The following is a 17856-nucleotide window of genomic DNA, read 5'->3' as shown; positions in this document are numbered from 1 at the left end:
ATAAAAATAATGATATGAAAAAGTTGCAACTGATAAATAAAAACCTATAAAAATATTTTAATTAAATATGGTTGTACAAAATAGTTGTTTTTATCTATAGTAAGCAGAGGACCGTCGTATTTTTAAATATGACGGGGGTGGTGGCGGGTTTTTTGCTTATTTATTTAAAGATGTTTATCATACAAAAATGAATGATATCCCTATAAAAACCTACCTTTAAAAAAAGATAAAAAAAGGCGCCTAGTATGGGCACGCCAGTAGTGAAAAATTACCCATTGCAAACCCATGTAGAATCGTATGAAAAATTACTCATTGCAAACCCATGTAGAATCGTATGAAAAATTATCCATTGCAAACCCATGTAGAATCGTACTACAAAAGTAATGATATCAAAAAAATTGTGCGCCAAGTGAAAGTAGAAACTTGTATCAGTGGAAAATTTAAGTTGCAAACCCATGTAGTAAAAAATTACCTATTGCAAACCCATGTAGAATCGTACTACAAAAGTAATGATATCAAAAAAATTGCGCGCCAAGTGAAAGTAGAAACTTGTACCAGTGGAAAATTTAAATTGCAAACCCATGTAGAATAGTACCTATGTAGAATAGTATAATTATAGAGACCTCTCTTCACGCTGGAAGTTGCAAACCCATGTAGAATCGTATAATTATAGACCTCTCTTCACGCTGAAAATTGCAAATCCATGTAGAATCGTATAATTATAGACCTCTCTTCACGCTAAAAGTTGCAAACACATATAGAATCGTAATAAGAAAAAAATAAGACAAAACACAAAAAACAGAATTAAAAATTAATACAAGCATTAAAAATTAAAAATTTATGCAAAAATTATATAAATTAATACAAATAAAAAAAAATAAAAAATTTAATTTAAAAAACTAGGCACTACTAAATTAAACAATATGCTAAAGTTAATTTTGAAATTTAACAGTGCCTAGTTTTTTTAAATTAAATTTTTTATTTTTTTTATTTGTATTAATTTATATAATTTTTGCATAAATTTTTAATTTTTAATGCTTGTATTAATTTTTAATTCTGTTTTTTTGTGTTTTGTATTATTTTTTTCTTATTACGATTCTATATGTTTGCAACTTTCAGCGTGAAGAGAGATCTATAATTATACGATTCTACATGGATTTGCAATTTTCAGCGTGAAGAGAGGTCTATAATTATACGATTCTACATGGGTTTGCAACTTCCAGCGTGAAGAGAGGTCTCTATAATTATACTATTCTACATAGGTACTATTCTACATGGGTTTGCAATTTAAATTTTCCACTGGTACAAGTTTCTACTTTCACTTGGCGCGCAATTTTTTTGATATCATTACTTTTGTAGTACGATTCTACATGGGTTTGCAATAGGTAATTTTTTACTACATGGGTTTGCAACTTAAATTTTCCACTGATACAAGTTTCTACTTTCACTTGGCGCACAATTTTTTTGATATCATTACTTTTGTAGTACGATTCTACATGGGTTTGCAATGGATAATTTTTCATACGATTCTACATAGGTTTGCAATGAGTAATTTTTCATACGATTCTACATGGGTTTGCAATGGTACAATTCTACATGGGTTTGCAATGAGTAATTTTTCATACGATTCTACATGGGTTTGCAATGGGTAATTTTTCACTACTGGCGTGCCCATACTAGGCGCCTTTTTTTACCTTTTTTTAAAGGTACATCATACTATAGCTGCATTATTGATAACGTGTATTGTTGAAATTGTATTAATCAAATTAAATCTTATTAACCTTGAAAAATATTTTTTGCAATTATTGACTGGAAAACATCACGTTCGGAGACGTAAACAAAAAAAGATTAGATATTGAAATCTTAAATGAAAAAAAATCAATGTGAATATAGTATATAAATACGTACATAGAGACTGCAAGAAGCTAACATTCACACTCTGTGTGCTTGCTGAAATCGTGTCTGCAAACCTTTTGTTTTTCCTTAAGTTATACTTTCACGAGTATAAGTGCAATTGTCTATAAGATGATTATCAATCCACTTAACGTTGTTAGACTTTTACTAGCAGCAATAAATACTATGTATCTTATGGAAACGCCGGTAACTGAAGCCGAGATAGAACTAAAAGAAAATATTCAGAAATTATTATTGGACAATATTGATCAATTCAACGGACTGGAAGTGACAGAAGAAACATCGCTTGATTATGAAGAACCTCATAAATTGCATACATTTGTGTTGGAAAATCTCTACACCCCTAAACGACCTCTTCCATATTCGTTCTCGCTCCCACTCACCCGCTATCACTCGCTCTCTCATTCTTTCTCTTTCTGAACGCTACTGACTTCGCACGCATTCTCTCTTCCCCTTTCCCACGGCCGTGACTCACAAATCACGGGCTATCTCCCTGAGGTAACTAGGCCAATCAAGGAGCAACACATCAATCATCGTGCGCACATGTCGCCTCGAAAAGGATCTCGCTATCATCGGCCAGTACTTCGTTTCCAGTTACCTCGAGCTGTTCTCTCTCGGCTAAACGTGAACATAAGTAAGCGAACGGACAAAAGGTGAAATCAAAAAACTCTACAACGGACCAGTGCAATCTCTCGGACTTTCTCTATCTTCAAGGAACAATTATCGGATCTCTCATTGTGACAACGGACTAAGACAAGTGCACCTCATTGAACAATACAAGTGCGGCGTGATACTCGGTGCGGCCATTGCCGGTCCCGTTGATCGGCACGTGGTTCAATAATCATCGGACTTCTCGATTAACTACTTGTGATATTTACCAAAGACATTTTATTTTAGTTTCTTATCTCACATTTATTATTTTGTGGTAAATTGGCAGAAGGCCAGTATTAATTTTTGCCTTTAATTATAGTGATAATAAATTACACTTATATATTTTTTCTGAGTGAAACATCGCCTTAATTTTGTGGTTTTCTGCACATATCTCCGCCTCACTCCTAACACCAGAATTTTCACCGGACTTTGATTCAAACAATTTGAAATAATTGAAGAAGATGAAGAAGCATGGAATGAAGATAATGTAAATGTTCATAATAAGCGATGCCATGATGATGACAATTTTGATGTTTCTTACAAACGGCGAGCTATTGAATATTGGCAGAATCAGGAATCGTGATGAAAATAGAAATACCACCATTAAACATCGTTCTTTTAAGTCAGTGCAACACAAGTTTAGAAGAGTTTCATCTGAACGTCAATTGAGGCGATGGGAAGAACAGTTAAGGTCAGGTGGAAGTCGTCTTGACAAGTTATCTCATATTTCCAAAATTACGCATGATAAATTTAATGCAGCTGTTCAAGCAGGATTTATAATTCATGATGTTGATATAAGAAGATGAGCCTTGGAGGCACAAAGAGAAATAGGAGATTTAAATCCTGTATTTAAGGGATCACCTGCGTGTATATCACGATTTAAAAAGTCTCACCGAATTGTATCCAGAAAAATTACAAAATTTATTACTAGAAAAATGTTGGGAGATTCTGATAATATTCAAAAAGAAGCCCAAGATTTTATAAAAACAGTGAAACCTCTCATTGAACAATTTGGATCTGAAAATGTTTATGATACAGATCAAAGTGGTTTTCAATTAGAAATCCATTCTGGAAGATCATTATGTGACCAAGGAGTGAAGAAAGTAGAACGAGTTGTGCAATCCATATCATCAACCACACATTCCTATACTATTCAACCGATAATTTCTTGTAATGGAAGATTACTGTCACCTTTGTTTATCATGTTACAAGAACCTAGTGGTACTTTTGGCCCTAGAGTGAAAGAAAATCTATTCACACCACCAAATGTTATTGTAACTGCTTCGAAATCCGGTAAAATGACATCAGGTAATGACATAAGATAAATTTTAGTTTCTTATATTTTGTAAAACATTTCAAACTTATATAAAAATAATAATTAGATACTTAAAAAGTCGCTAGTGAAATATTAAAGTAGGAACGAAGTAAAGTCGACCCAACTAGCCAAAATTATATTTATTCAAAAAACACAACATTTCGACCATATGGATGTGGTTCTTATCAAGTGTAATATTCATTAGTAGAGGTGCAGCCAAATTAACGATAACGTCAACTTTTCCATAATGTAGTTATAACATATTTAAATAAACATAACATAAATTGAAGTTTGTCAAACATTTGAAAGAGAGAAAACGATCCTATCGTTATGATGATTCGTCAAAAACTTATATAAAAATATTATTATAATGTGTTATATACACGTTTCTCTTCTTGTTTTGTAGATCATTTAAAAAAATGGTTAGAAAAAGCTTATTTTCCAAATGTGGGTCGCGATAGTGTTCTTTTTATAGATTCATGGTGCGGACAGTGTCCAACTATTGTCGCTGATTTAACACCAACAGAAAAACAAATTACCACTATGGTAATACCGAAAGGAACTACGGAAAAAATACAACCGTTAGATGTTTACGGATTTAGAATCTGAAAGAACTTTGCAAGAAGATTTTCGGATACTGTTTTATTGTTGAATTTTGATATAAATTTACATCACCGAAATAATATTATAAAATTACAATCTTTAATATATAATCAGTTATCATCTCCTCGATATCATAATTTATTTAAATACTCTTGGTTTAAAAGTGGATATACGAATGAAAGACCAGAAGAATTTAAAAATCCAGTAGAATTTAGTTTTGAACAAATGTTAACAACATGTGACGTTGATGGTTGTAATGATGTAGCTAATTGGGCACGTATAACAAAATACGTGTCTCTTAAAATTGCATATTTTACAACATATTTCAAGGAAAATTAAATCGGCGTCGGACAGTTGTGATAGTTCCCTTGTAAGTGTAAGTGTATCGCAGATTATTATATTAATTTGTTTTTGATTTGTAGAAAAACACACTTAGATCACGAAAATATTATATAAATGAATTGCAAATATTTAATTAGGAATGACGATAGTACTTTGAAAAGCATTTGCTACTCTTGCTTTAAAAAAAGTTAATCTACGTTCTGCAACTTTTTTTATTATTAAAACAGGATTTATTACAACTAAGAAAGAAACTTTGGAAAAATAACAGAACAATTTAACAAAATAATCAAGTAAATTTAACTTTGAGAATTATCTTTCAAAAATCAAGTTCAGATCAAACAGTTCGAAGAAATACTGTTTGGATCATACGTGGTTTCCAAAATACAGACAAAGTTTCATGCTATGCAAATACAGTATTGCAATATTTATTACATTTAAATGTTATTAGGCAACAGTTATTTAATTGCGATAAATCAGATATTTTACGTATATTAATGCATCGATATGAATATGGAATGTCTAATTTAAATACATATTCAATACGGCAATGTTTAGGAGAATATTTTTTTAACACCGCGAAACAAAATGCATCCCATTTTCTTACGATTCTTTGCAAAAAATATGATTGTAAAAGAAATTTGATTGAACATCAAGTTACTTCTATTAAACGATGCAAAACTTGTGGTAATACTAAAATTACTGTTGATAAGAATATTACTATTTCAATTCCTATTAATATCTTTAAAAAATTAATATCTTTAAAAAAGAAAAATTATAATGTTAATGATTTATTAAATGTTACGTTTTCACACTGGAATGAATTATTACACAATGAATCATGTGAACATTGTACTGGAAATGATATAATATTTAAAAATGAAATAACATTTGCAAGAGAAATAGTTGTTATTCATTTAATAATATTTTCACAAAATGATAAATTAATGAAAGCAGCACACAAATTAAATTTATGTGCTGTTCCAACAACTAAAGTATTAATAGCTGGACAATCATATAAGATGATGAATGCTGTATTTCATCATGGTTCATGTATTGATAAAGGTCATTATATAAGTACATATGTGTAGAGAAGGAGTATCTAAAATTTGGATCAAAGTTGATGATGCGCAAGTTAAAAAAAAACAGTGGCCTAGAGGTGCTAAAGATGTTTATATAATATTTTTACAAAAGATGGCTAATAAATAATATATATTAGATATTATAAAATAAAGAAGCAGTTATATATAAAATTTTTCATTAAAAATGTATTTTTGTAATATCAAATTTATAATCATTTAATAATTTCATTTCGATCAATTCTATATAAAGAAATTTCTCATCAATAAATCAGCAACAATTTCATGAATAAAGCTTCATATAATAATAAATGTAATAATAAATGTATATTTCTGACATATTGGTTTGTAATTATTTGTTAGTCTTACGAAAGAGTAAGCAAAGAAATTTGATAGATCTGTAGTATTTACTATAAGCAAAGAGGACCATCGTATTTTGATGAAATATAACAAGGGTGGTGGCGAGTTCTTTGCTTTTTTATTTTAAGATGTTTGAATAAATATATACTACAAAAAGGACTGATACAACAAAAAAAACCTTTTTTTAAAAAAAGGTAAAAAAAGGACGCCAAGTTTATGTGTCATGTGAAAAGTGTTATACAAAAACAGTGTTTTTAAATTATTGTAAAAAAACATTTCTAAAAAAAAAATGATATCAAAAAATTGCGCCAAATAAATAAAAATATGTTTTATAAACAAAGAATTTGTCTTATTATTCTAAAATATTTTTAAAAAACTACTCAGCTAAATATAAATGTATTAATTTTGCAGATTATTATCTGATCTCAAATATAAAATTTATCACAGAATTACTATTGTATTTTTAAGAATGATGTTATCATCTGCATCATCTAATCAAAACGATTTAGACCCGGCATTGAAAGGATTAAAATAACGAACAAAAACTTGGCGTGCCCGGTTCGGCGCATTAAAAATTAAATTTGACATGCAATAAATTGTAATATGCATTAACAAAATGTGTATAATAAATAAAATTATCTTCAAGTAATCTGCATACATATAAATTAAATCAAATATAAATAAAATTTATATGGTATGGTATGATTTATTCTTCCCCTTGGGGATTAAAGGCGCTTTTGCGAGGAGCGTACCCCAACCTCTTACATTATCATACAAACTTAACCTAACTTATACTAATTGCGCAAAACCTTAAACGCATATCGAGAGAGAGAGAGAGAGAGAGAGAGAGAGAGAGAGAGAGAGAGAGAGAGAGAGAGAGCGATATCTTAATTCTAATTTTAATCCTAATCTTAATCCTAATCTCGCATGACCCCCAGTTCCACATTCACACTACATTCATAATCTTCTCCATCCCCTTCCCCCTTTTCCTTCATTCTCCCCTTAGCCTTTCCTCTTTTTTCCCTTCCAACTCCCTCGTCCACCATTCTCCCTTTCCCTCTTGAACCAAAATATCCTTAAGTCTCTCCCTCCAGCATTTTCCCTCCTCACTCTCACTACACTCCTCCAATACGTGCTCCCATGTTTCCAAACCTCCCTCACATATCCTACATATCTTTTTCTCCTCCTCCTTCCAATATCTAGCTTCCCTCATCTCATTACCCTGTCTATGTCTAATCACCCACCTCCATCTGCTTTCCCCCCATCCCTTGTTCAGATAACCTGCTATCCCCTCCACCCTTATTTCCCCATACCATCTGTTATACCTTGACTCACTTATCTTTTCCCCTCTCTCCTTCCTTTGTAGCTCTTTATCCACCTGTTTCCACCCCTTGTACACTTCTTTACCTCTTCACCTCCTTTCCACCATTGCCTGCACTTCTCTTCCTTTTCCTTAAAAAACGCCTTCCTTTCTTCCTCCCGTTCTGACAATACTTTCCCCTCCCTCACCCTCTTCTTTATCTCCTCAAAGCATTTTCTCGCGAGACCCCCCCCCCTTCTTCCAACTTCCTTTCGAATCCCACCGCTCTTCTCCCCGTTGCCGTCCTAAACTTATCTTTCTTAATTTCCTCCCTGATCATGTATCCTGGCGTACACCAATCCACTCCCATAGTCCATCTTATCCACCTTTCCTGCATTGCTTCTACCTCTCTCCATTCCCTCCATCCCCATATCTCCGCTCCGAACTCCATCACCGTCCCAACCAATCTTTCGCACAACCAAATCCATCTTTCCCAATTCTCTCTAAACCTCCTTTTGCCCAACCCCCAAACTTGTCTTATCACCACCCCCGCTTTCTTAACTCTATCTTACACCTGTGCCCCTTGCCCCCCGTTTTTCTGCATTTTATATCCCAAATAGGTGAACTCCTTTACCTCTTCTACCTGTTTTCCCTTCCATCTCCATTTGACTTTTTTCATTCTGCTTCCCTCCCTCTTGAACCTTAACACTTTAGTCTTTCCTACATTGACCTCCAATTTTTTCTTATCCAAATATCCCTCCATTTTCCCCATCATGTGAATCATCCTCTCCTCATTGTCTGCTAACAGCACCATATCGTCTGCATAAGCTAGGCAATACACCTTTTCGTCCCCCAACTTCACTCCTCCCCATCCTCCTTTTCTTAACACTTCCTCTACATCTGCTAGCAACTGATTGAACAATATCGGGCTTATTGGACACCCTTGCCTCACTCCTCTCGCCGTCCAGAACCTCTTTCCGACCTTCTCTCCTATCCTTACTTTACTCCTTGTTTCCCTATAAACTTCCTCGATCCTATTCCTCAAACCCTCCCTTACTCCCCTTTACTTCAAAGTCTCCATCAATATCTCTCTATCCATTAAGTCAAACGCCGCCTTCAGATCTATAAACGTTGCTATTAATACTCTCCCCTTCCTACCTATTTGCCTATTCATCAAAAAATTCAATACATATATATTATCTATCACTCCCATCTCCTTTCTAATTGACCCGGCGGAATCATGCCTTTCTTCTCTACCTCCATCTTCAACCTTTCCGTCAGTATACCTACATACACCTTATACAATGTCGGCATCAATGTCACCCCTCTGTACCCCTCTACACTCACCCCTGCTCCTTTTTTTCAACGGAATTATTATTCCCTCTCTCCACTGTTCCGACTATCCTTCCCCCTTCCACACCCTATTACAGAAGTTCCATACCCATTCTTTCACCGCTTCACCTCCTAGCTTCCATACCTCATTTGGCACGCCATCCGCCCCTGAAGCCTTCCCCTTCTTTAATTTATACACAGCATTCCTTACCTCCCCCCTTCCTATTCCCTCTTCTTCGTCCTCTTTCCTAGCACTCTCTCTCCCCTTTACCACTCTACCCTCCACCCCTCCTAACAACCTCATAAAGTGATTCCTCCATTCATTTTCCTCTATCCCTTCATTTACCCCATTCCACTTTTTCCTCCCTCTATTCACTATCTTCCATACATCCCCCTCTGTCTATGCCTCTTGCGCCTCCCTTATCCATCTCTCATTCTTCCTACTTTTTCCTTTTACACAACAGCTTATATTCTGCTCTACCTTTTCTGTACCCTTCACCCCCCTCCTGTCTTTCTCCATTTCCTTAGACACTTCCTCACCTCTTTTCTTTTTACCTCACACTCCTCATCCTACCAGCCTCTCCTCTTCCTCTCTCCGCACTCTCTTGCCCCCTTCTTTAACTCTTCCTCTATCCTTTTTATCTTTACATCCAACTCTTCATCTATATTACTTCTCTAACCTCCCATTCTATCCTCTCTCTAATCCTTTCTCTACCTCTCTCTGTCCATCTTCCCCCTCTCCCTTCCTCCTTTCTTCGTTTTCCTCTACTCGTTCTCCCCCCTCTTCTCTCCAGCGATACTACTACTGGGTGATGGTCTGACTCCACACAGTCGCTCACATCCAGTCTTACGACATTTTCTCTTACACCCTCCTCTTCTACCACATAGTCAATCACTGATTCCCCCTTTCCTCCTGTATACGTAAATTCCCCTTCTTTGTCCCCCACCGTATTCCCATTTAGGATCCCCCAACCCACCCTCTCTAGCCCTTCTATTAATTTCTTTCCCTCTCTATTTATCTTCCTATCCTTTGATTTTCTTTCGACTTCTTCTTCTTCCCCCTCCTCTTTTCCTCCTTCCTTTGTTGCCGTCCCCACTTATTATTGTTCGTACCTCTCCATTCTGCTCTTCTAGCCACTCCTTCATCACTTCCAACTTCCTTTCTATGTCTCCGTTAACATACACCCCGACTACCCTTCATCACTCACTCCCCACCCACGTCTCTATAGCCATCACTCCTTCATTCTTCTCTTCTACCTCCGTTGATACTACCCCCAGATCCTACCTCTCTAACCCCAGCAATTATCCCTCCCATCGGCCTTCCTTTTTTACTTTTCCTCTTAGCTAACTGTTTCTCCCATCTATATCCCTTCGGTGGTATTCTCTTTACTCTTTCCCAGTTCTTCTCGTCTACCCAAATTTCTACCATCACCACCACCTCCCACTTTTTAATCTCCTTCCAGAAATTTTCCCTCTTATTTTTAACGCCCGCCACATTCCAAAATCCCACCTTCCAGCACCCTTCCCTTATCCTTTCCTTACCTCTTCCTTCCACCTTCCGCCCGTCTTTGGCCATTTTTCTTTTATCCCCTTCCTCATCCTTTACCTCTCCTTCTCCTCCCCTACTCCTCCCCTCTTCTTCCTCTCTCCTTATCTCTTTCCTTTTCCATCTCCCTATTCTCCTTCCCTCTTCGATATACTTATATCTCTAACCTCTCCTTTCAGTCTACCTTCCTCCTCATCCCATTTCCACCAACACTCGTTGATTCTTATTCTTCCGTATCCCGTCCATACTCTATTCCCTCTTTTCCTTTCCTCATCTGCAATAGCCTCTAATTTCCAACTCATTTTCCTTTCTTCCCACGTCAAATCATCTTCGATCCTAACCGCTTTCCCTCTTAATTTTTTCTTCTTCTCCATTTTCTGTTCTCTGCTACCCTAGTTTAACTATCATTATCCCAAATTTCTACCATCACCACCACCTCCCACTTTTTAATCTCCTTCCAGAAATTTTCCCTCTTATTTTTAACGCCCGCCACATTCCAAAATCCCACCTTCCAGCACCCTTCCCTTATCCTTTCCTTACCTCTTCCTTCCACCTTCCGCCCGTCTTTGGCCATTTTTCTTTTATCCCCTTCCTCATCCTTTACCTCTCCTTCTCCTCCCCTACTCCTCCCCTCTTCTTCCTCTCTCCTTATCTCTTTCCTTTTCCATCTCCCTATTCTCCTTCCCTCTTCGATATACTTATATCTCTAACCTCTCCTTTCAGTCTACCTTCCTCCTCATCCCATTTCCACCAACACTCGTTGATTCTTATTCTTCCGTATCCCGTCCATACTCTATTCCCTCTTTTCCTTTCCTCATCTGCAATAGCCTCTAATTTCCAACTCATTTTCCTTTCTTCCCACGTCAAATCATCTTCGATCCTAACCGCTTTCCCTCTTAATTTTTTCTTCTTCTCCATTTTCTGTTCTCTGCTACCCTAGTTTAACTATCATTATCCCACTGCAATAGCCTCTAATTTCCAACTCATTTTCCTTTCTTCCCACGTCAAATCATCTTCGATCCTAACCGCTTTCCCTCTTAATTTTTTCTTCTTCTCCATTTTCTGTTCTCTGCTACCCTAGTTTAACTATCATTATCCCACTCCCCCCTTCTTTGCCTCTCACCTTCCTAACCCACTCTATCTCTGCCTTAACCCCAATCTCCTCCATCACTTTCGCCACTTTTTCATTCATTTCTCCTTCCCCTTCTTCCAATCACCGAATCACTATATTATTTCTCCCTTTTCTCCCTTTTTTTAAGCTCCATCTTCTTCCCCATATCTTTCACTCTATCCGCCATTGACCTTTCCTCTTTGACCTCTTGTCACCGCCCCACCCCCTCTCCTCATTTCCCCCTCTCCCCTCTGCATCATTTTCCAATTTAGCCTTCAGTTCCACCACTCTTCTCTCTAGCTTCTGTTAACTTAATCTCTACCTCCTTCCTTTCCTCCCTCCATTTCTCCTTCCTATTCCATAGTTCTAATCTTATCTTTCCTAGTTCATCATTAAGTCTCTCCATTAATTTATCACCCATTTCCTTAATCATGAACCCCAGAACCTCCCTCTCGTTTCCCATCCCCTCCTCCTGTAATCTCTCCGCCATTTTGCTTCTTCTGAGTGCCCATTCATCCCCCTCGCTGTTTTCCTCTCCTGGCCCCTCCCTTTTCCTTTTCATATATTCCTCTATACCTTCCGTGCTATCTCTTCTTTCTTTACTTAGCTCCTTTACTTAGCTATTTTTTTTGGTCTCCTTCTTTCTGGCTCTTTCCTTCCTCTCCATCTATCTTTTTTATCTCTCCATCGTTTACTTTTCCTTCTTTACCCTCGTCACCCATCTCTTCTCCCTGATCTCTATTCCCAATTCAAATTCAAAACTTCGCGCCCTGCGCTGTTACCCGTACTCTTCTCTATCTCCACTCCCGACGCCCGTCTTAACTCCCGCCTATTCTACGGCGATAGCGCCGTCAACGCAGACCCGTCTCCTCTCACGTCCCCTACCACGCGTGTTCTACCTTGTGCCTAGAGTCACTCCTTTACCTAACCTCCACTAAACTTCTCCTGCCTACACCACCGCAACCTCCACTTTCTTTCGCTCACCTTTACTCTTCGCCAACCCTCTCTTGACCCCTCACCACCTGCACCCAACTCTTCTATTCTCCTTTCACTCCTTCCGCCACTCTCTCAACCAATTCTGTACACACTCTCTCACACCTGTCACTTACATACACTCCGGAACCGGAAGCCAAATAAAATTTATATTAAAACTTTATTACAATAATAAATAATTATCTATATTTAAATAAAATTAATCTGTATATAAGTAAAATATATATTTAAAATTAATCAAAAATACATTGTCCTAGTATAATATAGCATAATATGTAAAATATCAACAAATTAATTAAAATTATAAAATTTATTTTAAGAATATATTTCAAGCCTACACCAACTAAAGTTTAAAATATAAAATTATAAAAGATGAATACCATAATTATATCATTCATCGTGAAATATCTTTAAACACAAAACAGAAATCTTACTTATTAATTTAAAAATAAATTTTATAGATTCATTTCTAAACAATCTTATTAGGAAATTTATGTCATTTTAGTGCCCCGACCCGGGCACGCCAAGTTTTTGTTCGTTATTTTAATCCTTTCAATGCCGGGTCTAAATCGTTTTGATTATGCAGATGATAACATTATTCTTAAAAATACAATAGTAATTCTGTGATAAATTTTATATTTTAGATCAGATAATAATCTGCAAAATTAATACACATTTATATTTAGCTGAGTAGTTTTTTTTAAATATTTAAAATAATAAGACAAATTCTTTTTTTATAAAACAAATTTTTATTTATTTGGCGCAATTTTTTGATATAATTTTTTTTAGAAATATGTTTTTTTACAATAATTTAAAAACACTGTTTTTGTATAACACTTTTCACATGACACGTGAACTTGGCGCCTTTTTTTTTACCTTTTTTTAAAAAAAGGTTTTAAAAGAAGTTTTTTTTGGTTATTTAATATACATAAAATGAAGATGCGCCGCATAGGGTCCGCGGCAAAAAGGTATCGATTTTTAATATTTTAAGGCGAGCCAAAAATTCATCGATAATACATTTTAATAGTACATTGCTTGCAGAATTGTTTGGTACCAAGCAGACATTAGCGTACACAATCTCTTTTATTTAATATACATAAAATAAAGATGCGCCGCATAGGGTCCGCGGGGACATAATGTCGACTTTTAATATTTTAAGGCAAGCCAAAAATTTATCTACCGTATATTTTGATAGTTCATGGTTTGCAGAATATTTTGGTACCAAGCAGACACCAGCGTACAAACTCTTTCATTTAATGTACCTAAAATAAGCATGCGCCGCATAGAGTCCGCGGCAGAAAAGTATCGATTTTTAATATTTTAAAGCGAGCCAAAAATTCATCGATTATATATTTCGATAGTACATTGTTTGCAGAATCTTTTGGTGCCAAGCAGACACCAGCGTACAAACTCTTTCATTTAATATACGTAAAATAAGAATGCGCCGCATAGGGTCCGCGGCATAAAAGTATCGATTTTTAATATTTTAAGGCAAGCCAAAAATTCATCGATTATACATTTTAATAGAACATTGCATTCAGAATCTTTTTATACCAAGCAGACATTAGCGTACAAACTCTTTCATTTAATATACATAAAATAAGCATGCGTCGCATGGGGTCCGCGGCAAAAAAGTATCGATTTTTAATATTTTAAGGCGAGCCAAAAATTCATCGATTATATATTTTGATAGTACATTGTTTGCAGAATATTTTGGTACCAAGCAGACACTGGCGTACCAACTCTTTCATTTAATATATGTAAAATAAGGATGCGCCGCATAGGGTCCGCGGCTATAATTTCATGATATCTAATATTTTAAAACGAGCCAAAAATTTTTCACTTACATATTTCGATAATATAATGTCTGCAGATTATTGTTGTAGCAAAAATATATGAGCCTTCACACTTTTTTAATTAATATACATAAATAAGGCTGCGCCGTATAGGGTCCGCGGCGATATTTTATGATACTTAATATTTTTAAATGATCCAAAAATTCATCTTTTGTATATTTCGATAGTACATTGTTTGCAGAATATTTTGGTACCATGCAAACACCAGCGCACAAATTCTTTTATTAAATATACAAAATATAAGAATGCGCCGCATAGGGTCCGCGGCAACAAAGTATCGATATTTAATATTTTTAAAAAAGTCAAAAATTTATCGCTTGTATATTTTGATAGTACCTTGTTTTCAAATTACTTTTATATCACAAATATACAAGCGTACAAATTCTTTTATTTAATAATATAAATTTACATAATATGCTCCTTATATGGTCCGCTGTTACAAAGTATCGATTTTTAATAGTATAAGAAGAGCTAAAAGTTCATCGCTTGTATATTTCGATAGTACATTGTCAGCAGATAATTTTTTACCTAAAACATTTGAGCGTACAAATTCTTTTATGTAATATATATAATATAATTTTTCATTGTATAGAGTCCACGAAGACAAAGTGTCGATTTTTATTATATTACAACCAGCCGAAAATACATCTTACAATACTTATATAAAATACTTATACAAATTGACGTTATGTTATCTAAATGATGTTTCTAAAATTTTGAAGAAGTTAATTATTGCAATTAATGATTAAAACTTATTATAAAATGAAAGAGCGAGTTTTAAAATATCGAAAAATATTTAAAAAATAGTTTTTCGAAAGATAATAAAAATATTGAAAAAGTACATGACATAACGTAAGATATAGGACTCGACTTTAAAATTAAGAAAATATTATTTATCGCCGCTAATAATTAAAACATAAAAAAATTAATGAACGTGTTTTAAAATATCGAAAAACATTAATGAAATAGTTTTTTGAAGGTTGATAAACAATATTGAAAAAACATGTGACATAACGTAAGGTATACGATTCGACCCTAAGATTAGAAGACAGTTATTGCCCCTATAATGATTAAAACATAAAAAATTGAAAGAACATGTTTAAAAATATACAAATACATAAATGAAATGGTCCTTTCGATTATAAAAGATATTGGAAAAAAACGTTTTGTAACTTAATATTATGGTATATCAAGAGACACGGTAATGTCTCGCGCCTAGTTGAGGGCGTAGCCGACTCCCGCTTTAGCGAGGCACCGTGTATCTTTACGCGAATCGGACAGTTGATCTATTATAAATTTGGAATCCTCAATAATGGCTGAAGCAATCGAGTTTATACTAGTCTCAATCGATAGATTGAGTTCGAATTATATAATGAAAGTGTCTTTGTTTCTGCTCTACGTGATTTGTAAGCAGAGATATGATAATGCAAAGTCTAAATATGAAAAATTTCTTGTAAGAAACGTCATCATCATCATCGTTCACGCATACATAGTAGTATCGTGCTACACGTATTCACACGTATACAACACATGCATACACGTATATCACACGTACACAACACATGCAATAGATTGCATGTATTGGTAATGTCCAACTCTCACGTTTTACAACAGATGGCGATATTAGTGCTCTACGATATTACCATAGCAGCGTACGGGGTTATGTATAAATAAAAAAAATAAATAGTGACGTGCGGGGTTATGTATAAATGATACACATATAACATGTACGTATCTTTTGATAGTTTATAATATACTATATTTTTGCATAATGCGTAACAAGAAAATAGATTATTATATTATTATGAAAAAAATATAGTATATCACATATTATGTAGTATTGCATATCACATGTATTTAGCAAATATATATTGCAAAATGTAGATCCTTTTATCTATCTATTTCTTTCTTGAATGCATATTTATATATTGATATTTGCAACTACTTTCTTGTTACGTTACCATTTTAATTAAACTATTTCTTTCATAATAATTACTTTCTTGCTACACTACCATCCTACTATTTCTTTTATAAGTACATAATTATTGATGTAAAATAAGGAGAAGCGATCTTTACCAATAATAATTATTTATATACTTATGAAAGATGTAGTACGATGGTAGCGTTGCAGAAAATTATTATGAAAGAAATAGTAAAATGATAACATAACATAATAAATAAAAGTAAGAAATACATGTGATATGCAATACTGCATCAGAATATTCAAAGTGATAGCTCACATGATGCCAGATTTCAAGAAATACATAAAAAGTGCAGCCCTATGAAGTTGAACTTATACGACGTGATTACGTTGCTAATGAAGGATGGGAAACGTTTCTATATGAAGATACTATGCCAGATATTCTAGTTGGTTTACTCAGATTAAGGAAATGCTCCGATAACATATTCAGGTGAGATTTTAATATACTTGAAAGATTAATTTTGTAGACTATGATGTATACATGTATCAATATGTAATTAATAATTATTAATAAATCTTATAATTTCTTGTAGATCAGAATTAAAATGGAAATTTACGTGAGGTAGCTTTAGCCAGAATGAAGGATTTAGGTACAGATTGCCGTGATGTTAGGACACGTGAAGTAGGCATTCAAGATATAAAATAAAATATATAACATAAACAAGACACTAAAATTAAAATATACTATTTTTTTATTTTATACATACAGTATGTAAAAATCTGAAACATGAACATTCTTAGATGCTTAACATGTTCAATAATATTAAATGGTATACAACTTTTTGTCTAATGTATTAATATATTTCAGAGTGTTACGAAATTAAAAAGAATAAATCTATTCTGTATGTACAAAACTAATATAGTTGCTTAAATTCTATTTATATTATTGTGTAGAGACATGTAATTTACATAACAATATATTATTAATATTAAAATGTAATATTTAATCAATTATTAAATATCAAATATTAAAAAAAATATTTTTCATTGAGACATTACATACATTTGCTTTTAGTTCTATTATATATTTTTGCATCCATTTTAATTACTTCCAATATGGATATTCTTATAAAAATAAAAAAATATATTACATTTATGATAAAATTTACTTATAAAAATGTTTATGAAAAATGAAACCTTTGCACAAAATAAAGAGAAAGATATCTTCTCTCTCTCTCTCTTATTTCTACTTATTGCAATTCAGATCTAATCTTTGGCACAATATATTAATTAATTAAACAAAACTAATATTATTACATTTGTACAGTACTCTGCGTTGATACCACTGCTTCACAAATGTGTACAGGCCACAATCCTCACATACATATAAAATCTGTCTTCGCTTTGTCCGCGGTAATAATTTATCGGTATGCGCTCGCGCGATTTATCGCGTTAAATTAACAGCGCGAAGTATATTCTCTCCTACGCGATGCAATCTGGCTTTCCATTTAGTACTCTGCGTTGATACCACTGCTT

The 17856-nt window shown here is 34.1% G+C and overlaps 1 pseudogene; it reads left to right on the top strand.

Annotated features, from left to right (window-relative positions):
* Positions 1 to 2025: 2025 nt before the first annotated feature.
* On the top strand, positions 2026 to 4919 carry LOC145948435 (uncharacterized; annotated as a pseudogene).
* Positions 4920 to 17856: the final 12937 nt, after the last annotated feature.

Source organism: Prenolepis imparis, unplaced genomic scaffold (genome assembly GCF_030444845.1).
Source record: "Prenolepis imparis isolate NDT839.2.m4 unplaced genomic scaffold, iyPreImpa1.0 SCAF_390, whole genome shotgun sequence".
Lineage (NCBI taxonomy): Eukaryota > Metazoa > Arthropoda > Insecta > Hymenoptera > Formicidae > Prenolepis > Prenolepis imparis.
This window is presented reverse-complemented; position numbering and strand designations above follow the sequence as displayed.